Source organism: Cervus elaphus, chromosome 19, assembly GCF_910594005.1.
Source record: "Cervus elaphus chromosome 19, mCerEla1.1, whole genome shotgun sequence".
NCBI lineage: Eukaryota > Metazoa > Chordata > Mammalia > Artiodactyla > Cervidae > Cervus > Cervus elaphus.
The window spans coordinates 57,287,332-57,307,823 of NC_057833.1; the positions used below are offsets into that span (position 1 = coordinate 57,287,332).

A 20,492-nucleotide genomic window follows, 5' to 3' on the forward strand; every position below is an offset into this window, starting at 1 on the left:
CTGGAGTGGGTTGCCATTTCCTTCTCCAGCGCGTGAAAGTGAAAAGTGAAAGTGAAGTCGCACAGTCGTGTCTGACTCTTAGCGACCTCATGAACTGAAGCCTACCAGGCTCCTCTGTCCATGGGATTTTCCAGGCAAGAGTACTGGAGTGGGGTGCCATTGCCTTCTCCTTTGGGGGTTTCTAGGACTTCTTTATTCAAGATGAAATGAGCTGGGATAGGGTAGATGCTATAGTGCTGTGGTCCTAAATTACAGAACCATAGAAAATGTATGGCTGTCCTCTTGCTCTCATCTCTCTTTTTAACCCCGTAATCCTGTTTACTTTTATTAACCTGTTTGTGTAAAAGAGCTAGTCCTATAATGAAATTTTTCTGCTATTACAATAAACACTATGAACTATAATCAGGATATATTATGAGGGAGCTATGATACAGTCATGCGTGTCTGTAATATTTTGACACTACCATAGAAATAGGCAGGACATTGGAACAATGTGTTTAAGCAAAAGAAGGCTGCCTTGTTTCTGATCTTTCTTTAAAAGACAAGCTTGTTATATCAAATTAGCTCTACATGCCTTCTACTATCCTGAAGTCTTAAAAACACCTTAAGTCTGTGACTTTAAGTTCTCTCCATGATCTTTATCCTGGATTCTGTAATTCAACTTGTGACTTTCTTCTCCTTATCCATGAGGAAATTATTCAGCAGTAGAAAAGTGACATGGTCTTTCTTTTCCATTGTCACCTTTCCCTATCAGTAACATCCCAGCATAGATTTCAGTTCATTCTACTTCAGCATAATATGGTATCCCTCTTGTAGGTGCCTTCCACACCATTGCCTAAGTTTAGGTTCTTATCAGCAGTTAGCAGGATCGTTATAATAGGATCCTTTGTGTTCTCCATACCCCATGCTGCTGCTGCTACTAAGTCGCTTCAGTCGTGTCTGACTCTGTGCGACCCCACAGACGGCAGCCCACCAGCCTCCCCCGTCCCTGGGATTCTCCAGGCAAGAACACTGGAGTGGGTCACCATTGCCTTCTCCGCGCCACCCCCACCCGCCGCCAGTATTCCTCTCTCCACAAATGTGACTCACTTGTTTTCCCTCGGACTCCAGGTTGTTTCACACTGTTGTCCCTATAGTATTTTTTGTCTGTAACTTCTTCAGGTCTGGATATCCAGTTGGCTTTTACCTACTAAGACAGGCTGTTCTGATTATGAATTTCTCTTCTAATCACAGGCCCCACATTAGTTACTTACCCTTTTTCTGTATACTCCTGTATCTCATCAGTCTTTCTATGATTACAAACATATTGGATGGAACCTTTTACATGTCTGCATCCTTCCAATTAACTCTTGACTCTTTGAGGCAAAGGTTGTCTTTTAGTGGTCCCCAAGTCCCCAGGATGCAGCAGGTCGCAGTAGCTCAGTATCTTTGTGGAACTGCATAGAACATCCTACCACAAAAGCAGACCAGTCTGTTAGCACAGCCAATCAGAGAACATATGTGCTATTGACCCAGCCATGTTTAGTAGTGTAAAAATTATTAGTGTCCTGTTCATGATTATTCCTGAGAAGGCAATGAATGGCAACCTACTTCAGTACTCTTGCCTGGAAAATCCCATGGACCAAGGAGCCTGGTAGGTTGCAGTCCATGGGGTCGCTAAGAGTCAGACATGACTGAACGGCTTCACTTTCACCTTTCACTTTCATGCATCAGAGAAGGAAATGGCAACCCACTCCAGTGTTCTTGCCTTGAGAATCCCAGGGACGGGGGAGCCTGGTGGGCTGCCGTCTACAGGGTCGCACAGAGTCAGACATGACTGAAGCGACTTAGCAGCAGCAGCAGCAGCATGATTATTCAGGCTTCATAACCTGCTTTGCCCCCTGATCTCTTTCCTTCAGAGGTATAACTCCAGCCCTGTCATTTAAGATCCTTTTACCCACCTTCAAGTGATGCCATCCCTTAAATTCCTTTGACTGTTTTAACACTTCCATCAGTTCACACTTGCTTTTCACAATGATATAAGAGATAGCAGTCCAAATATCACACACCGTGTAAAAGATTGTTCTGTGCATCCAGTTGTTAAATCTGTTGTGCTCTGGGTAATGCTCGTGCCAGTCTGCACATACAGATTATTCGCTTGCAGGGTTAGTGACTGTAACATTTTTGATTAACCTCTCTGTACACTTCACAAGCACTTACTCTGGGTCCTGTTCAGATCGTGAAGATGTCCTGAATCACCGAGATGCTGCTGGATATCTATTGGTATAGTGTTTACTAGTGTGGAATAATGCAGTGCTCCTCAAACTCAAGGAGAATCAAAACAGCACATTTTTCTGGTTTTATTTGTTTCTTCCTCAGACATAATAGACATTGAATTACAAATCAGAGAGAAATAAAGATCTGGTAGAGATTACTTATGCTATGCCTGCATGCCAAAATGTATCTATTTCTAGATGGACATCCAATTCTTTGATTCCAGGTTAGCCACTCATTTTAAAATCTACTTCTTCAATGTTTTTGATTTGAAATAAGCAAAATGATGCAGACCTTTCTGATATTTTTCTAAACTTTAATGACATATGGCACTTTTTTCAGAATATATATTTCTCCCAAATGTCTTCTACAAGAGGCATAGCTTCTGCAATTTGCTTGATTCAAGTCAGAGACACTTCAGTTGCTTCAGTTGCTGTTTATGCTCATTCAAAATGAAGCCAGACACTTGCATGAGATTGAAAAGGGCTATCTAGTTGTTTCATTTTTCAGTGTTCATGTGAAGTGAGAGTCACTCAGTCATGTCTGACTCTTTGTGACCCCATGGGTGATACAGTCAATGGAATTCTCCAGGCCTGAATACTGGAGTGGATAGCCGTTCCCTTCTCCAGGGGATCTTTCCAACCCAGGGATCGAACTTTGAACCCAGATTTCCTTTGCTGCAGGTGGATTCTTTGCCAGCTGAGCCACCAGGGAAGCCATGGACTTCCAGAGTTCATGAAAAAATGAAGTTAAAAACTAAACCCAAACTCAGGATATGTGTGATTTAGAACTTAGGGTCATGGAGAGCCAAATGTCAAAATAGTTTAAATTTCTGGATTCTCTGATTTAGAAAATTTGTGTATTTTCTTGATAGACTGACAAATACATGTGTGACTACCTTGTAGACTAGTACTTTCCATCTTTTATACCCTAATGGAATATGTAATGAAACAATGGAATCTAGCTGCTACTGGAAGGTCAGCTTTCTCCCTATAGTATTATCGGCTGTCCATCTAACCAGCCATCCATTTATATATTCTTCTGATCCTACAACTAGTTATTTACTTCCTACTGTGTTCCATGCATAAAAAGCATTATAGAAAAATCATTTAGAGAAATAAAAAGCAGAACTGTTAAGTTTGAATGCTATTATGTTTTATCAAAGTAAACACATGGTAAAACCTGATAACCATTCAGACTTATAAATCTAGTACTGTTCATATTTTTAGTGAGAGGTATTTATTCAGCAGTCCACAAAAAGTTATGGAGTACCTCTTATGTGTCAGGTGCTATATTTAGCATTGATGTGCTGTCCTTTCTGTTGTAGAAAGTTAGCAGAATGCAGATGGTCTTTACATAAAACGGATTGTGTAAGGAGGAGTTTATAGAAGTGATTGCTGTTATAAATAACTGCTGGGAAAAATTATTTAAGGGGCTTAGAAAGATGAAGGCTGAGAACTAGGTAATGGAAGAAGGAGCGGGGTAAAATGAGCATACTTATAGAGGGATTGTGAATTATAGGGGAAAAAGTTACTTACATATAATTTTGCCTAGAGCTAGCCTAGGCTTGTTTATTTGGAAAGGAACATTTTCTGAAAATGTGCCATGACAAACAAACTGAACACATTATTTAGAATGCCACTGGCAATTACCATAACAAGTAGACCTTTTCTGTTCCATTATTGGGTCACAATTATCAGTGCCTTAATTTCAAATCACATTCTTCTTTCTTGACTGACCGCCATGGCCTCTACAGTAAATGAGTGTAGAATTACTATTTGTAGCCCTTGGGTAGTGTCTGTTCCAAAGAAGTGATCTGAGCTGGAGAATCTGCCTGTCTTTGGCCAGCAGAGCTGCTCTTGGTGATGGATGAGTGGACACATTCTCACCTTGTCCACATAGCTGCAGTCAGCCGTTTTTCTTTAGGAAACTCTTCACTGAGGAGGAACGTGAAAGTGAAAGTGTTAGTCTCTCAGTTGTGTCGGACACTTTGTGACCCCATGGACTGCAGCCCACCAGACTCCTCTATCCATGGAATTTTCCAGGCAAGAATACTAAAGTGGGTTGCCATTTCCTCCTCTAGGGGATCGTCTCATTCCAAGGATTGAACCCAAGTCCCCTGCATTGAAGGCAGACTCTTTACTGACTGAGCCACCAGGGGATCCCTCACTGAGAAGGAGAGACATACCAATTAGAATCAAATTGCAAGTTGTATCATGATGGCTTTGGGTCAAGGAAATATTTTACTTGCTGTCTTTATAATTTCTAAAATTATAACTTTATACTTTTATTCTAACTATCCCCCTTACTTTATAAAGCCTCCATTTCATAGTCTGGCAGGAATACTTTTTACTATGAATATATGTATGAAGAATGAGGCCCAGTCATATCTCCAGTGACTCAACTGATGAAATGCAGAAATCTCAGGCCGTTATTGAAAATAGCTCCCCAACCTTCATGGTGGACAGCTCTCTCAAGAAATCATTTTGGAGAATAGGTATATCTTGGATATCAGCAGACAATTTACCTCTTTCCAAGATAAAAGAATATTAAAAAATATTATAGACATAATCTCCTATCATCTTCCCTTGTCTGCTTGTTTGTTGAAGGCTTTATCATTGGTTTCATTGTATTTTGTTTTATTTGTTTGTTGACATTGAGTTAACTTTTCTCTTTTGTTCAGTGTCAGTTGTCATTAACAACATTTGGTTATCAGAGGGACATTTTTCAATTGCAGCCTACCTGTAAATTGACCTTTGTTAAATACTCTTAAGTCTCAAGCATATGGGTGTGACATTTTAATTGCCTATTTCTAGTTCTAGATTTCCACTTAAGCAGACATATTTAAACTAAAATAATTTTAATTATGGTGATATCAAATTTTCTTTTTTCCCTTTCCTTTCATTTTCAAATATTAAAGAGACATTAAAGAGAAATATTAAAGTATGTCCAATATATTAACTTTTCTTATTTTCAAGTGAAATAATATTTGGAGACATTAGGTTAGTAACCAGGTATTAAAAATTATTTATTTACTTTTGTTTTTATTGAGACAGCACAGATGATCTGAAAGAGTTAAATCATTTCCCCAAATTGAGTATCCTATTTCTGAATGTTAGTGTGTGTGTGTGTGTGTGTGTGTGTGCGCGCTAAACTGCTTCAATCATATCTGACTCTTTGAGACCCTATGAACTGTAGCCCTCCAGCCTTCTCTGTCCATAGGATTCTCCAGGCAAGAATGGTAAAGTGGGTTGCCAGCCATCCTCCAGGGGATCTTCCCAATCCAGGGATCAAACCCATGTCTCTTAGATCTCCTGCATTGGCAGGCAGGTTCTTTACCACTAGCGCCACCTGGGATGCCCTCTAAATATTAGATTGGTTTTTATTTTATGAATATCATGCAGTCTTATGTCATGAGGTAAAAAGTAATACCTCCATCATAGATGTGACAAATAGATTATTGCTACACACTTAAGCAACTCTATGCATGATACAAATCAAATCAGTGGGAGAACAAGAGAACAAATTACAAGACCCCTGAACACTTGCCCAGATCCCATTCCATGTGATTATGTGGCTCCTCGTATCATGTGCGCTCTGGGTTCAAACCGTTGGGATCTGTGGCTGAATGTATTCTGCTGCTGCCTTGTGGCTTTGCCTGACCAAGGGGGTGGATGACTGAGGGCTGCTGCACAGCCAGCCTGCTTCCTCCCTTCACCTCTCTGCTAAATGGATGTGATCAACGTGCGCCTTAGACATGGGAGCCTAAATAATGGAGCTGCGTTTCCTTGTGGAGCTCAGTAATATTTACTGAGCCCAACAGCTTCATTTTCCTCAGTGCCTGCTGCATTAATGGCTGGCTTCAGGTGGGAGGTGAGAAGGGAGGGAATGAAGAATTGCTGCAAGGGACTCAGGCGACGCGGTTAACGGATAGCCTTATTAAAGACACTTTCCCTGGGCCTAAGTGAAGCTTTTTGTCTGAGTCGGCAAGAAGTGGGTCATTTTCCTGAGCTGTCAGGCTCGGTGCTTACTTGACTTGTGGCTGTAGCTGCCGCAAGCTATCGACGTCCCCGCTGGCTTTTGGTTTCCTGAGGTATTCTAACGGCCCAGTCTCTTTAGGCCTTCCCAGCAGAACTGGACCTTTCCACAGACCATTTGTTTCTTTCTTGAGCTGTAGGCTGCTTCATAGCACTTCCCGAGTCATCTACAACTAGCCGCAGTAGAGATCTCTGAATCTCTGCCCCTAAGGCTGGGCCCAGTTCTGAGCTGCTTCAGTGGTCTAGTGGTTGCAGATACCTGGAGAGCCAGAAAAATTTTGCAGAGCCTCAAAACATACACATGCTAAGAAGCATCTGTAAGTAGAATGAAGAACAGATTCAACTCATATATGTATTGCCTTTGTTTTCCAATGCAACTACTGCATATTATAGTGAGTAAAATTTGAGTTCATTTAAATTAGTTCTGAATTTATAGCAACTTCTCATCACTGTGCACTTTCTCAATCAAATGGATATTGAAGGAAGGGCCCAAGTCCTGAGTGATTCTTCACAGTCTTCTCATGATGTTTTTGTAATATTTGCTAAGAATTTGCTCTTCGTCTATACTGTTCTCATTACATGGCACACTGTCTCCTGGGGGTTCTGCCTGTCACAGCTTATACATCAGTGACCTTTTAGCATATTGATAGTAGTCCTTTCCCCTCCGCAGCTCCTGTTTTGGAAGAAGTTAGTCATTGTGTCTCCACTTTGCCTACTCCACCAGGTAAAGGCTTATGAGTGGTCATTCCCTAGGGATGCAAAAGGGCAGGATACTTAGATGGTCAAAACACAAGGCAGTCTATAGTCTGGTAGGTAGCTCCCTGTCATTTGAATAAGGCTACATTATCCTGTCCTTCTGTTTTGGTTCCATTTTCCCTCTACTCCCCACACATTTTTTTTCAAAGTCCCTAAGTGACTGGCAGACATATACCAGATTAAGGGTAGTTGCTGCTTAGCTTTGAAAAAGCTCTACAAAGATAGGTTGTATCTATTTCTGTTCCTTGTACCAAGAATGTGGCAAAGGAGAGGGAACTCTAAATATACCAGGAAATAAACCAGTGTCACTAAGCAGGCTGTTGCAGATTTAGAAATTCCAAGTGCTTAATTAAGCCTGACTGGAAACTCATTTCTGCCCACAACATGAAGAACAGGAAATAAAGTGAAACTGCCCCCTTGAAATTAGTTCTCAAAACATATATAACATACTTTAGTTGATAGATAAGGAAATAATTTTATGAGTTAGGTTCCTCCTCCTGCCCCAAATGCTGTAGATTAATGATTGCATCTTTTGAGACTGAGAAGAAAACAAATACATTTTTCCAGTGAACAATACTGCCTAGATTTCTTTGTGCCTCTGCACTCTTCTCCAATGCTCTTTCTCACAAACTTCAGAAATCTGAGAAAAGCCTCCTATCTCCTTTTTATTTTTTTTTAACTTCTGAACACACACATATCTGTCAAACATATCAGACATGTTGGAGCCAGCAGATATAAAGCTGCTGATTTTAAGCCCATGATTTATTTGCTAAAACTGGGCATGATTTTGGACAGAAAATTAGAGAGGGGAACAGAAGGAGGGTCTCTCCCTTCTGTCCACGGCTCTGCAGGGATTTCTGTTGGAGCCAGAAGAGAAGAATCAGACAGAAGGTTTCTTTAGCTTCCAAGAGATAGTAAGTCAATTGTTGCATTATATTTTAGGTAGCTGAGGCTGCAACAAAAGCACAATGGATGGCTAGATGGGTTTATAGATAGATACCTAGATGGGTGATAAAGAGAAATGGAATGTGCATTGAGGAACTGTGTCACAGAATGCCTTCGGAAGATTCTTTGGCTGCCAGAGATGTCACACATAAAGAAGATAAAGGAGAGAGAGCCAATAAGCTGGAAATCTATTAGGAGAATAGGTTGGTAGATTCTGGAAGAAAAGAAAAGGTGGAAGTAGGGGTATCACCGAAGAAGAATAATGAAGATAAAATTAGACAACATGAGCCAAACTAAAATACTATGCTTTTTCGCCCTTGTATGAGCTCAAAGGATACATACATTTTCCTAAAAGATAATTTCTGGCTCTCGTATTATATACAAAGAAGCCACTCTATGGATAAGTTTAGGTGACTTTATCAGTTTGCTTAATGTGTCCAACAGTAATCTCATGATTATTTCCCAGGACAAGCCATTTCCAGAATGGCATTTCCCAGGACAAGGCTGAAAAGAATAATTTAAAGGGATTGAAATGTAGCATTCTGTATGATCAGACCCAAACTTAGCATTTAGAATTTAGGTAAATTAAAAAAAAAAAAAAAAAAAGCATGGACAACATCATCACCTGTACAAGAAAAAGTATTGGTTTTGGCTTCCAGTGAATAACACAAAGGCTAGAGTCCCTTGGACAGTAGGAGATCAAACCAGTCAATCCTAGGGGAAATCAACCCTGAATATTCATTGGAAGGACTGACGCAGAAGCTAAAGCTCCCATACTTTGGCCACATGAAGAGAAGAGCCGACTCACTGGAAAAGACCCCTATGCTGGGAAAGATTGAGGGCAGGAGGAAATCAATGGACATGAGTTTGAGCAAACTCTGGGAGATAGTGAAGGACTGGGAGGCCTGGTGTGCTACAGTCCATGGGGTTGCAATGAGTCAGACACAACTTAGCAACTGAACGACAATAATATATCAAATGGACTTTATTTAAAAAAAAAAACTATCAAGCAGTATTTTCTCTCACAGATGGAATATTATTTCATATTTCTGATGTCAGCTAGAGACACTCATTATTCTTTGTTACCCAGGACAGATTTCTTTGACCACGCCAATGATGTTGAATCCTGAGGAGGTTCAGTGGTCTCCTCGAGATTTTAGTGCTCTGATTAGAAGAGTATTGAAAACTCCTCTGGACTTAGTCTTATAGTTTTCTTTGCATGTTTTCTGTGTGTCTTCTCATCTCTCTTTCACCCATTTTCAGCTTAGATACGGAATTCCATCTCTTCACTAAGACCCACAAGAGATCCAGTCATAACATTTTGTTTTATTTGTAGGTTTTGCAGAAAATCTGGAAAGCATGTAAATCATGGTATTCAGAGTCCTGACATCTTTCTTGCTCTACTTTTCACATCTACGGAGACAAAAGTTATGAATTAGATGATGGCATTTAGGACATGGGGGTTTCAGTTCAGGTCTACCCCTGCTGGCTGTGGGGCTTTTCATTTCAATTCTCTGGATTCTTGGCATTTGAGTTTGAGTAAAATTAGGAATTTGGACTATTTTTCCAAGTTCTTTCAGTTATAGATTTTAGGGGCCCTCATGGCATGAGGACTACGTTTTACAGTTTCTTTGAACTCCTCACAAAGCTTGGTCTAATGTATTACCTGTGGGAGTGGATTTTTGGTAGATATTTATGGATTTCTTAAAAAAAAAAACAATCCTTATTCTGGTATAAGACTAACATCTATTTAGTTCTCTGGCCCATTTTTTGATTGGGTCATTTATTTTTCTGGAATTGAGCTGCAGGAGTTGCTTGTATATTTTTGAGATTAATCCTTTGTCTGTTTCTTCATTTGCTATTATTTTCTCCCAATCTGACGGCTGTCTTTTCACCTTACTTATAGTTTCCTTTGTAGTGCAAAAGCTTTTAAGTTTCATTAGGTCCCATTTGTTTAGTTTTGCTTTTATTTCCAATATTCTGGGAGGTGGGTCATAGAGGATCTTGCTGTGATTTATGTCGGAGAGTGTTTTGCCTATGTTCTCCTCTAGGAGTTTTATAGTTTCTGGTCTGACATTTAGATCTTTAATCCATTTTGAGTTTATTTTTGTGTATGGTGTTAGAAAGTGTTCTAGTTTCATTCTTTTACAAGTGGTTGACCAGTTTTCCCAGCACCACTTGTTAAAGAGGTTGTCTTTTTTCCATTGTATATCCTTGCCTCCTTTGTCAAAGATAAGGTGTCCATAGGTTCGTGGATTTATCTCTGGGCTTTCTATTCTGTTCCATTGGTCTATATTTCTGTCTTTGTGCCAGTACCATACTGTCTTGATGACTGTGGCTTTGTAGTAGAGTCTGAAGTCAGGCAGGTTGATTCCTCCAGTTCCATTCTTCTTTCTCAAGATTACTTTGGCTATTCGAGGTTTTTTGTATTTCCATACAAATTGTGAAATTCTTTGGTCTAGTTCTGTGAAAAATACCATTGGTAGCTTGATAGGGATTGCATTGAATCTAAAGATTGCTTTGGGTAGAATAGCCATTTTGACAAGATTGATTCTTCCAATCCATGAACACGGTATGTTTCTCCATCTGTTTGTGTCCTCTTTGATTTCTTTCATCAGTGTTTTATAGTTTTCTATGTATAGGTCTTTTGTTTCTTTAGGTAGATATACTCCTAAGTATTTTATTCTTTTTGTTGCAATGGTGAATGGTATTGTTTCCGTAATTTCTCTTTCTGTTTTTTCATTGTTAGTATATAGGAATGACATACAGATGGCTAACAAACACATGAAAAGGTGCTCAACATCACTCATAATTAGAGAAATGCAAATCAAAACCACAATGAGGTACCATTACACACCAGTCAGGATGGCTGCTATCCAAAAGTCTACAAGCAATAAATGCTGGAGAGGGTGTGGAGAAAAGGGAACCCTCTTACACTATTGGTGGGAATGCAAACTAGTACAGCCACTATGGAAAACAGTGTGGAGATTCCTTAAAAAACTGGAAATAGAACTGCCATATGACCCAGCAATCCCACTTCTGGGCATACACACTGAGGAAACCAGATCTGAAAGAGACACGTGCACCCCAATGTTCATCGCAGCACTGTTTATAATAGCCAGGACATGGAAGCAACCTAGATGCCCATCAGCAGATGAATGGATAAGGAAGCTGTGGTACATATACACCATGGAATATTACTCAGCCGTCAAAAAGAATTCATTTGAACCAGTCCTAATGAGATGGATGAAACTGGAGCCCCTTATACAGAGTGAAGTAAGCCAGAAAGATAAAGAACATTACGGCATACTAACACATATATATGGAATTTAGAAAGATGGTAACGATAACCCTATATGCAAAACAGAAAAAGAGACACAGAAATACAGAACAGACTTTTGAACTCTGTGGGAGAAGGTGAGGGTGGGATGTTTCAAAAGAACAGCATGTATACTATCTATGGTGAAACAGATCGCCAGCCCAGGTGGGATGCATGAGACAAGTGCTCGGGCCTGGTACACTGGGAAGACCCAGAGGAATTGGGTGGAGAGGGAGGTGGGAGGGGGGATCGGGATGGGGAATAAGTGTAAATCTATGGCTGATTCATATCAATGTATGACAAAACCCACTGAAATGTTGTGAAGTAATTAGCCTCCAACTAATAAAAAAAAAAAAAAAAAAGTATTCCAGACATAAAAAAAAAAAAGACTAACATCTAAAGAACTCTCTGGACATGAAACTACCTCCTTTGGACAAAGCAAAACCTGTTGTAGTCAAACAATGTAGTTCTGGGCTATTCTTATCAAATCCCTTTCAGCATGAGTTTTTTGCAGGATATTTTTTACAGTAAAGTGAAACTTTTCAGATTTAAATAATCCGTAGAGTGTAGCAACTTTGTTTTGTTCAAAACCTGAGAAGAAAGTCTTCTATGTATTCAAAGTTCAATAGGTGATTAACTAAGGGTGTGGATGACAGCTATAATATGTGTCCGTTTCAGGTTCTTTATCTGTTGATTTAGTTGTTTACATGTGCTTTGTCTGCAATGACCATGCTTTTATATACTCATACTCACTGCATTATGTGGTCAGAATGGCACGGTGCATCTAGCATGCACAGACACATACCTTGGAAGCTCAGTGGTACCTGATTCTAAGCTAGGTTTTAATATCCCATCCAAATTTATGTGATCAAGTATGTGGATTTCCTAGTATGCTATTATGAAGGCACAAAACCACTCTAGTCTCTCTTTTAATCTAAGGCTGAAAGTTTAGAAGTATGTGTGTTTCCTCAGATAATGTCTCATCAATGCATTTATTTTAATGGCAAAATAGTTATAGGACCTACCTGTTTGGAGCTTTGGGGAGGTGTCAGTATTATAGTATCCCTTGTGTTGCCCTTCTAAGTTCTGATCCAGTTAACACAGAAGATAAGTACATCCTCTGATATAGTGAAATAATGATTTACCTATTACTGATAGAGTCAACTGGAGACTAAACCTCTAGAAAGTATTCTAAAAGGATGCAATAATACTTTCTGTCCCCTCTATCTCCCTCTAACTTCCTTTGTCCCTGGTGTCTAGACCTTGGAACAGACCACATAATAGAAAGTTTACCTCTATAGAACAGTCACACTCATTTAGAATTATAGCTGAATGGTTTTCAAGATGAAGAAAGAATAAATAAATTTCTATAGCCTACTTTTAAGTGGAGATTGGCTCCATCTCGTCAAGAAGTATGGATCCATGGATGTCACCTGATATTCAGATAACTCTGTCTTAGAGAGTCAGAGACCAGGGCATTCCTATACTGGCAGTCCCTCCGGCTGGATGGTAGAAACCAAGGAAAGGAGGCTCTCCTCAGCATTACTTTTATTTAGAATTAAAAATCCAGTTAGTGTTGGCCAGATGTATGACTCCCTAAGAGGAGGACAGTTGTGTGATATCAATTCTGGCCACTTTTTCTATGTGGCTCAACTATAAGATACAATTTTCATGTCCTCTTTTATCACCTTTATCAATCTTTTGTGATTCATACAGGGGAATGCTTATTACCCGCCGCCCCTTCCCTCAAGGCCAGGAGATAAATCATTCCTATTAGTTTCTGATTTCGTGTTCCTTTGTGAATAAATTTTAATTGAACTTTGGGTAAAGTCTTCAGGAAGACCTGTGCAATGGCTACATCTGATTAAGCCTGAAGTCAGTATAAATTCTATGAGTACTATTAGCCAAAAGTAAAATTTTTATATGCTTTGTCATCCTGCCTCACTACATGCCCCCCATATCTAATCACTGCAGGCTTGAAAGTTAAGTGCAGGTTACTTATGTTATTTGATGTTAATGGTGAAATGACTGGGCCTATAATATCCCACATCAGGTATTATCCAGAGAACATATAAATTAACCTTTGATTCATAACATTTCTTAATATTTAAATGTAATGGCAGTCTAAGCTTCTAACATTGTATTTTACTTTTAATACCTTGAACCACAATAGGAAACACTGATTACTATAATGCTAAATCTGTCTGAATAGTATTTAAAAATCATTGCCACTATGGTAACCAAAAAAAAAAAAAAATCCTTTCTTTGTTATAATGAGTCTGTTGAAGGTTTTCTTTATATTTCAGATTGATTTCTACATGCTTTTATTCATTTTGTAAAAAATTACTTTTCTGAAATAGAAGTGATTATTTGTTTTGCTCCTTATTTCTGAATCCTAGAATATTCATATGCTTTAGAAGACTGTGGTAAGACATAGCAATCAACATTTGAAATAACTATAGTAAAATCCAGACTCAAAATTGCTTAGAAATATTGTTCCCCAAACATTGTCCTTCCAGCCTCTTTTTTGAAATACAAACATTAACTGGTAATCTTTATGTGAAGGATACATTGGATGAACTGATTGTAGCCATTGTTCAACGTCAAGTGGCTGTTCCTCAGGTACCTACCATGGTCTAGATTCTTATACTGTGGAGTTAGCAGGTGTGCCTGTAGAAGGTGTAGGTTCAAGATGATGGTAATGATGATGCCTTCTATCATGTATTCAGTTAATTCAATTATTTATTTATTCAACTCCAAACTAGACAACTGAATAACCAATGAAGTTCTGAGTTCATTGTGTATATATTTTATGTTGTAAATCACCTGCAGAGAAAAAATTTGTGTTTTTTCATATGTGTATATGTTTTCAAAGTAATACATGCACGTAGCTAAAAACAGTATAGAATAGTCTCCTGCCTTATCCATCCCCCAATCCTACTTTTTAAAACAAATTAAAAAATAATTTGTTTTAATTATGTTGATTAGCTCCATATACCTCACTATAATGTTATAATCATGTTAATGATTTATCAGTTTTAGATATTATTTATTGTTTTCATGTTATAATATATAACAGTTTTACTTGTTCAAACCATTCCCTAATTTCCTCAGCTCGGTATGATTATAAAACTATCCTCATTTCTCTTACTGGTCACTTCTGTATGAACTGTTTATAGTCAGATTAAAAACTCCATTTTTTTGTTCCATGAAGCATAGATAATACTTCTTAACCTCTGTTTTATAAATTAAGAACATTGAATTTCTTTCCCATCTCAAAAATGTCTTTTAATGGAAGCAGAAAATGAAGCATTATTACCTTGTATTAGGGACTTCCCTGGTGCTCAGAAGGTAAAGTATCTGGCTGTAGTTCAGGAGACCCGGATTCAGTCCCTAGGTCAGGAAGATCCCCTGGAGAAGGGAATGGCTACCCACTCCAGTATTGTTGCCTGGAAAATCCCATGGACAGCAGAGCCTGGTGGGCTACAGTCCATGGGATTTCATAGAGTCAGACCCAACTGAGTGACTAACAATTTCACTTTCACTTTGTATGAGGTTGTTGCAAAAGTAATTGTGGTTTGGGACCTTGAATTTTAAATCATTATACTAGGTTCAAACATATCTTTATTAATCAAAATAGGAACCATTACTTGGTTCTGTCTCGCCACAGCAAAGATTTGAAATGGTGGACCCATGTTACAGTTTGGTTACAGCTCAGAGTTTTATTCGGCAAGCAAAGGATAGTACATTCTGGAGACAGGAGACCCCAAAGGAGAGGCCTCAATCTGTCTTGGCTTCCTCCTTTTATTCATTTCTGTCCTCCCTGCTGGGCCTGCCCTTTGCAAATTGGGCTAGCCAGGAGGGCTGTTTGTTTCACCTGAGGTTCTCATTCTGGTCCTTGGATTTTCTTTTGTTCCATTTTCACAGGCATTTTCCTTTCTTTGTCTTTTAGCCACTGCCATTTTGGACTCCTTTTCCCTATTCTAGCTACCTAACACAATCAACACATTTTTGCCAATGAGAAATAAGTTTATCTATTCCTGTAGCATAAAAATCTGTGCTTTGGGATTCAGTGCACTCAAGGAAAGCATTTTATGCATTCTGCTGGTTCTGGAAGCATTTTCCCTGCAAAAAGTTGTCAAGATGCTTGAGGAAGTGGTAGTCGGTAGGCAAGAGGTTAGGTGACTATGTCAATTGAGACAAAAATTCATAGCCCAGTTCGTTCAAATTTTGAAGCACTGGTTGTGTGATGTGTGGTCAGTCACTATTGTGAAGAATTGGGACCATTCTGTTGACCAATGCCAGCTGCAGGCATTGCAGTTTTCAATGCGTCTCATCAATTTGCCAAGCATGCTTCTCAGGTGTAATAGTTTTGCAAGGATCAGAAAGTTGTAGTGGATTAGACAGGCAGTAGACCATCAAACAGTGATCATGACCCTTTTTTGTTGCAAGTTTGGCTTTGGGAAGTGCTTTGGAGCTTTTCCTCAGTCTGTCCACTGAGCTGGTCATCACTGGTTGTCGTCTAAAATCCACTCTTTATCACGTCACAATCCTATTGAGAAATGGTTGGTTGTTGCGTAGAATAAGAGATAACAACACTTCAAAATGACGAGTTTTTGGTTTATAGTCAGCTCATGAGGCAACCACTTAAACTTTTTCACCTTTCCAATTTGCTTTGAATGCCAAATGACTGTAGAATGGTCAATGTTGAGTTCTTGGGTAACTTCTAGTGTAGTTGTAAGAGGATCAGCTTCAGTGATTGCTGAATCATCAGTCATTGTCAACTTCTGATGGCCAGCCGCTGCACTCCTCATCTTCAAGTTTCTCATCTCCTTCAGAAAACTTCTGAACCATCACTGTATGTACATTCATTAGCAGTTCCTGGGTCAAATGCATTGTTGATGTTGCAAGTTGTGTCTGCTGTTTTGTGACCCATTTTTGAACTTGAATAAGAAAATTGCTCACATTTGCTTTTTGTTTAACATTGTTTCCATAGTCTAAAATGCATGTAAAATAAATAGCAAGTAATAATTCATTAGCAAAAAACAGAAAGCAAGAAATGTGCATTAAAATGATGTATAACACTGCTGCATTTATTTAAGAAGGTATTCAAATATCAAATGGCAAAGTTCAACAATGCAAAACTGTAATTATTTTTGCCTCAGCCTAACATTTGTATAACCCTCATGGTTTGCAAAATGTTCATATTTAGGAGGTGATCTTCAGGACTACTGATAGACTTTAGTAGAATTTGAAATGAGGGGGTATCTGTATATAGTTATGAACCACATCCTTCCTAAGGTTTTCTGATGTGATTACAATCTGGAGATGGTACTAAATATCGAGTCGTTTCAAAGAGATGTCACCTCGGTGGCAGCACCAGTAAAAAGGGACATTCAGAGGAAGTGTCTTGACCTCACAGGAAAAAAGCAAAATAGATTCAAGATGAACACTCTTTGAAGAAAATGATGGTGGGTATAAGAAAGTGAGGGTGTTACTAATGAAGGTCTCTGGGTTGGTATTGATGACAAAGAAAATAAATGGGGAAATAAATTGTGTTCGCTCTTTTTTGTTAAGGTTCACAAAAGAAGGTTCAAGAGGTAACCCTCCCATAGGATCTAGAGTTAAGAAAGGTTAATGTGATAGCCTTTAGGTTATTACACATTTATATTATTCTGAGCTTTGCCCTCATTTGCCCTTAGGCTCACTATCTTGTAAACAAACACTCTTAGAACAACAGAAAAGACTGTATGAGCAAACCATTTAACTTTATAAGCTTCAGTTATCTTCTCTGGAAAATAAAGGTGGGGAACACGGTCATTTGTGCAGTCATTTTTTGCTATAAATTTTATACTATGAATCAGAAGTCAGGAAACTATATCAAGATACACTGAGGTTAAGTAAAAGATCTATGAACAGCATCTCACATTTGTAAATCACACTACAAATTATAAACTCAAATGTTGGCCTTGTCTTATTGATTTCTCAGGAAACCTGGGTGCATTTGCCCAGGATCTTGCAGTTAAACAGTGGCTGGGCTGAGATTAGAAACCTGATTTCTTCTTTCATAGTAGAAGATTTTTTTTCACTTAACCTTTGAGGGAGACAACACATAAGGCACATGATGTATTTTTCTATATCCACAATTCATTTCTATTATATACACATAGTCCTCTGTCATCACGGTTTTAGAAGTTATGGTTGATCTCAACTTTTCATTCTCCTATGCTGCTTTTTCATAGTGAGACCCAGGATTAAAGATGGATTGACCTGATGTACTGACTATTAATATCTTGGGGAGATTAGGAGCTTTGTCAGTGTGATATTATTTCCTACTTGCATTTAATTATAAAATGTACATTCCATCTAGACTGCAGAAATGAAATAAATAAAAGAAGTAAGGGAGATTATCAAAGATAAATTTTAAATTAACTTACTACTCTGTAGCTGCTGCTGCTAAGTCGCTTCAGTCATGTCCGACTCTGTGCGACCTCATAGACGGCAGCCCACCAGGCTCCCCCTTCCCTGGGATTCTCCAGGCAAGAACACTGGAGTGGGTTGCCATTTCCTTCTCCAATACATGAAAGTGAAAAGTGAAAGTGAAGTCGCTCAGTCGTGTCCCACTCTTAGCGACCACTCTTAGCGACTGCAGCCTACCAGGCTCCTCCATCCATGGGATTTTCCAGGCAAGAGTACTGGAGTGGGTTGCCATTTCCTTCTTCAACCACTCTGTAGGCCAGAAGGGAAAATACCTTCTCCTGTGTTTTTTTTTTTGTGTGTGTGTGTGTGTGTGCGTATGTGAGGGACATCATTTTATATGGATGGTGTTCTCATAAACAGTTTGTTTCAAAAAGTGACTCATTATCAGTCCCTCCAGGATTTTTTTTTTTTTAAACTAGAGTTGCTGTTACACAGCTTACTTTGAAAAAGAGTGCTGAGTGGTGCCCTTAGAGCTGGGAAAATTTGTAGGCTGTACAAGAGAGTAAGAAGAGGAAAAAAAAAAGAAAAACCAAACTCCAAAGAACTGTTGTCTGGCTGATTGCTCCATAACAATGGGAACTCTGCCAGGTGCTTTCATGTGTGAATCAAGGGCTATTTTTTCCCAAAAGAACTGTAGATGAATACAACTCCTGAAGTCTGGTTTGCAAGTGGTTTGTGTCTGTTTCACAACTGGGGAGTCTGCCAAAGTTTCCAGGACCGAAGTCTGTCTAAAGCCATGATGGATGCAGGAAGTTGCTGCAGGGCGTGAGAAATACCTGGGCTTTAAAGGAAGGAGGAAAGAAAGAAGCCACTCAAGCTTGATCATATACCTGAAATGAGGCTTTGGGATGAATCCGCATCTCCCAGTTTACCCTAGGTAATTTCCTAATCTAATGTTAGTTATGGCAAACCAATGAAGCTAACTCATATTAGAATAAAAACATCTGGCAGGGCATTGTCATAGACTATGAGGAATTGAGAACACTCCAGGTATTGTCTAGGCCAAAACACTTCTTTTGCAGATGAAGATAATGAAACCCAAGGAGGTTAAGTGTCTCGCCCAGGGTTAAATAGCTTGTTAGTACCATTTCTGGGATTAGAGCCCAAATCTCATGACTACTAGGCCAGTGCTTTTGGTCAGATTCAATATAGTCTGTCCATATGGCCAAGCCATATGGCAGAGTCCTCAAAGATCTAGTTCTGCCTCCAGAAAATCTAAGCTGGTCGTTGTTTCCTTTTTAATTCTGTTTCTAATTCACCTACTCGTATGTGTCAACCTCATTAGTAAGGCACAAACTTATAATTTAGACCATGTATGTGCAAAAGAGTAAGTAGGCTGAATTAGGGTGAAGAGGCAGAGAGGAACATGACCAGCAGGGAGAAGGACCTGAGAAAAGACTTACATGTGAGAATGTGGCTGGTGTCCTTAGCAACCAGTGTGAAGACTAACAGCTTCCTTTTAGACTAAAGGGACCCATAAATGTAGAGACATAGTTCAGGGTTAGAATATAGAGAGAATCTTCAGAGAAATTTCAAAATTTAAGTGGAATCCTAAGTATAAGGAGAGAAACTGGAAATTTTTGAAGAGAACAGTGGCTTGCCTAACCATTATTGCATGCTAAGTCACTTCAGTTGTGTCCAGCTCTTTGTGACCCTATGGACTGTTGCCCACCAGCCTTGCTGTCCTTGGGGTTCTCCAGGCAAGGACACTGGAGTGGATTGCCATTTCCTTCTCCAGAGGATCTTCCTAACCCAGGGATGGAACCCGTGTCTCCCGTCTCCCACGTTGCAGACAGATTCTTTGCCACTGAGCCACCAGAGAAGCTCATTATTAATTTAGAGTAATGGACAGGGAGGCCTGGCGTGCTGCAATTCATGGGGTCGCAAAGAGTCAGACACGACTGAGCGGCTGAACTGAACTGAACTGAATAGCAGAAAATAGAGTTGATTATATCAGGGAAAATTTGCAGGGAAGTATTTTTATGTCTAGGTTATTTTATATATATCTTGGGGGAAACTCTTCAATATACAGATTCTAATTTTTGATGTCCACTTGTTTTTGAATGTGGTATAGCTTAGGCAGTGAAATTTACTATTTTCCTGACATGTTTGTAGCAAGGGGCAGTGTACACGGACATGACATTTAAGGAAATTGCCACATATACTGTCTCTTGTGAACTAAAATATCACTAACTCAATTTCTTCTTATGAAAGTCACTTTAGGCTGCCTGAACAGAGGCCTTTTTGACTAAAAGAGGGAGTTTACACCCAACGCAAAGGTGCCATCTTCAGAATGCATGAGATCCATTGATATAAAATACTCTACACAATAGGGTAACTCATGACTTGCTAATCAATCCAAGTAGCTGCCTCAGGTATTTATCTTAGGAAATATGAGAGGATGAATCAGTAGACAATAAAAAGAGAAGTCAGAAGAAATCCAAAGAGGGAGAGAAATGGGACAAGTAACTAGTTCATATGGCCTCCTTGTAGTGTGACAAGTTTTTTGTTTGGGTTTCACTTCAGGCTACACATATTTACAGTAAATCCTCTTTTCTTAAAGTAGCCTGAGTGTCCAGTTGCAGCAAACTGATAAGTATACTAAGCTAATTTTTATGTCACCAAGTTGATAATTAAAAATTTAGTGAGGTTTGTGTAGGAAATAGTGGACTAAGATTTCCAATAGTTCAACTGATGGAGCT

At 39.1% G+C, this 20,492-nt stretch overlaps 1 protein-coding gene across 5 annotated transcripts in view; it reads left to right on the forward strand.

Moving 5' to 3' along the window:
• The window catches only part of LOC122675803 (limbic system associated membrane protein), a 681,792-nt gene that overhangs the window by 129,925 nt on the left and 531,375 nt on the right, over positions 1 to 20,492 (forward strand). The gene's annotated exons all lie outside the window — the stretch shown is intronic.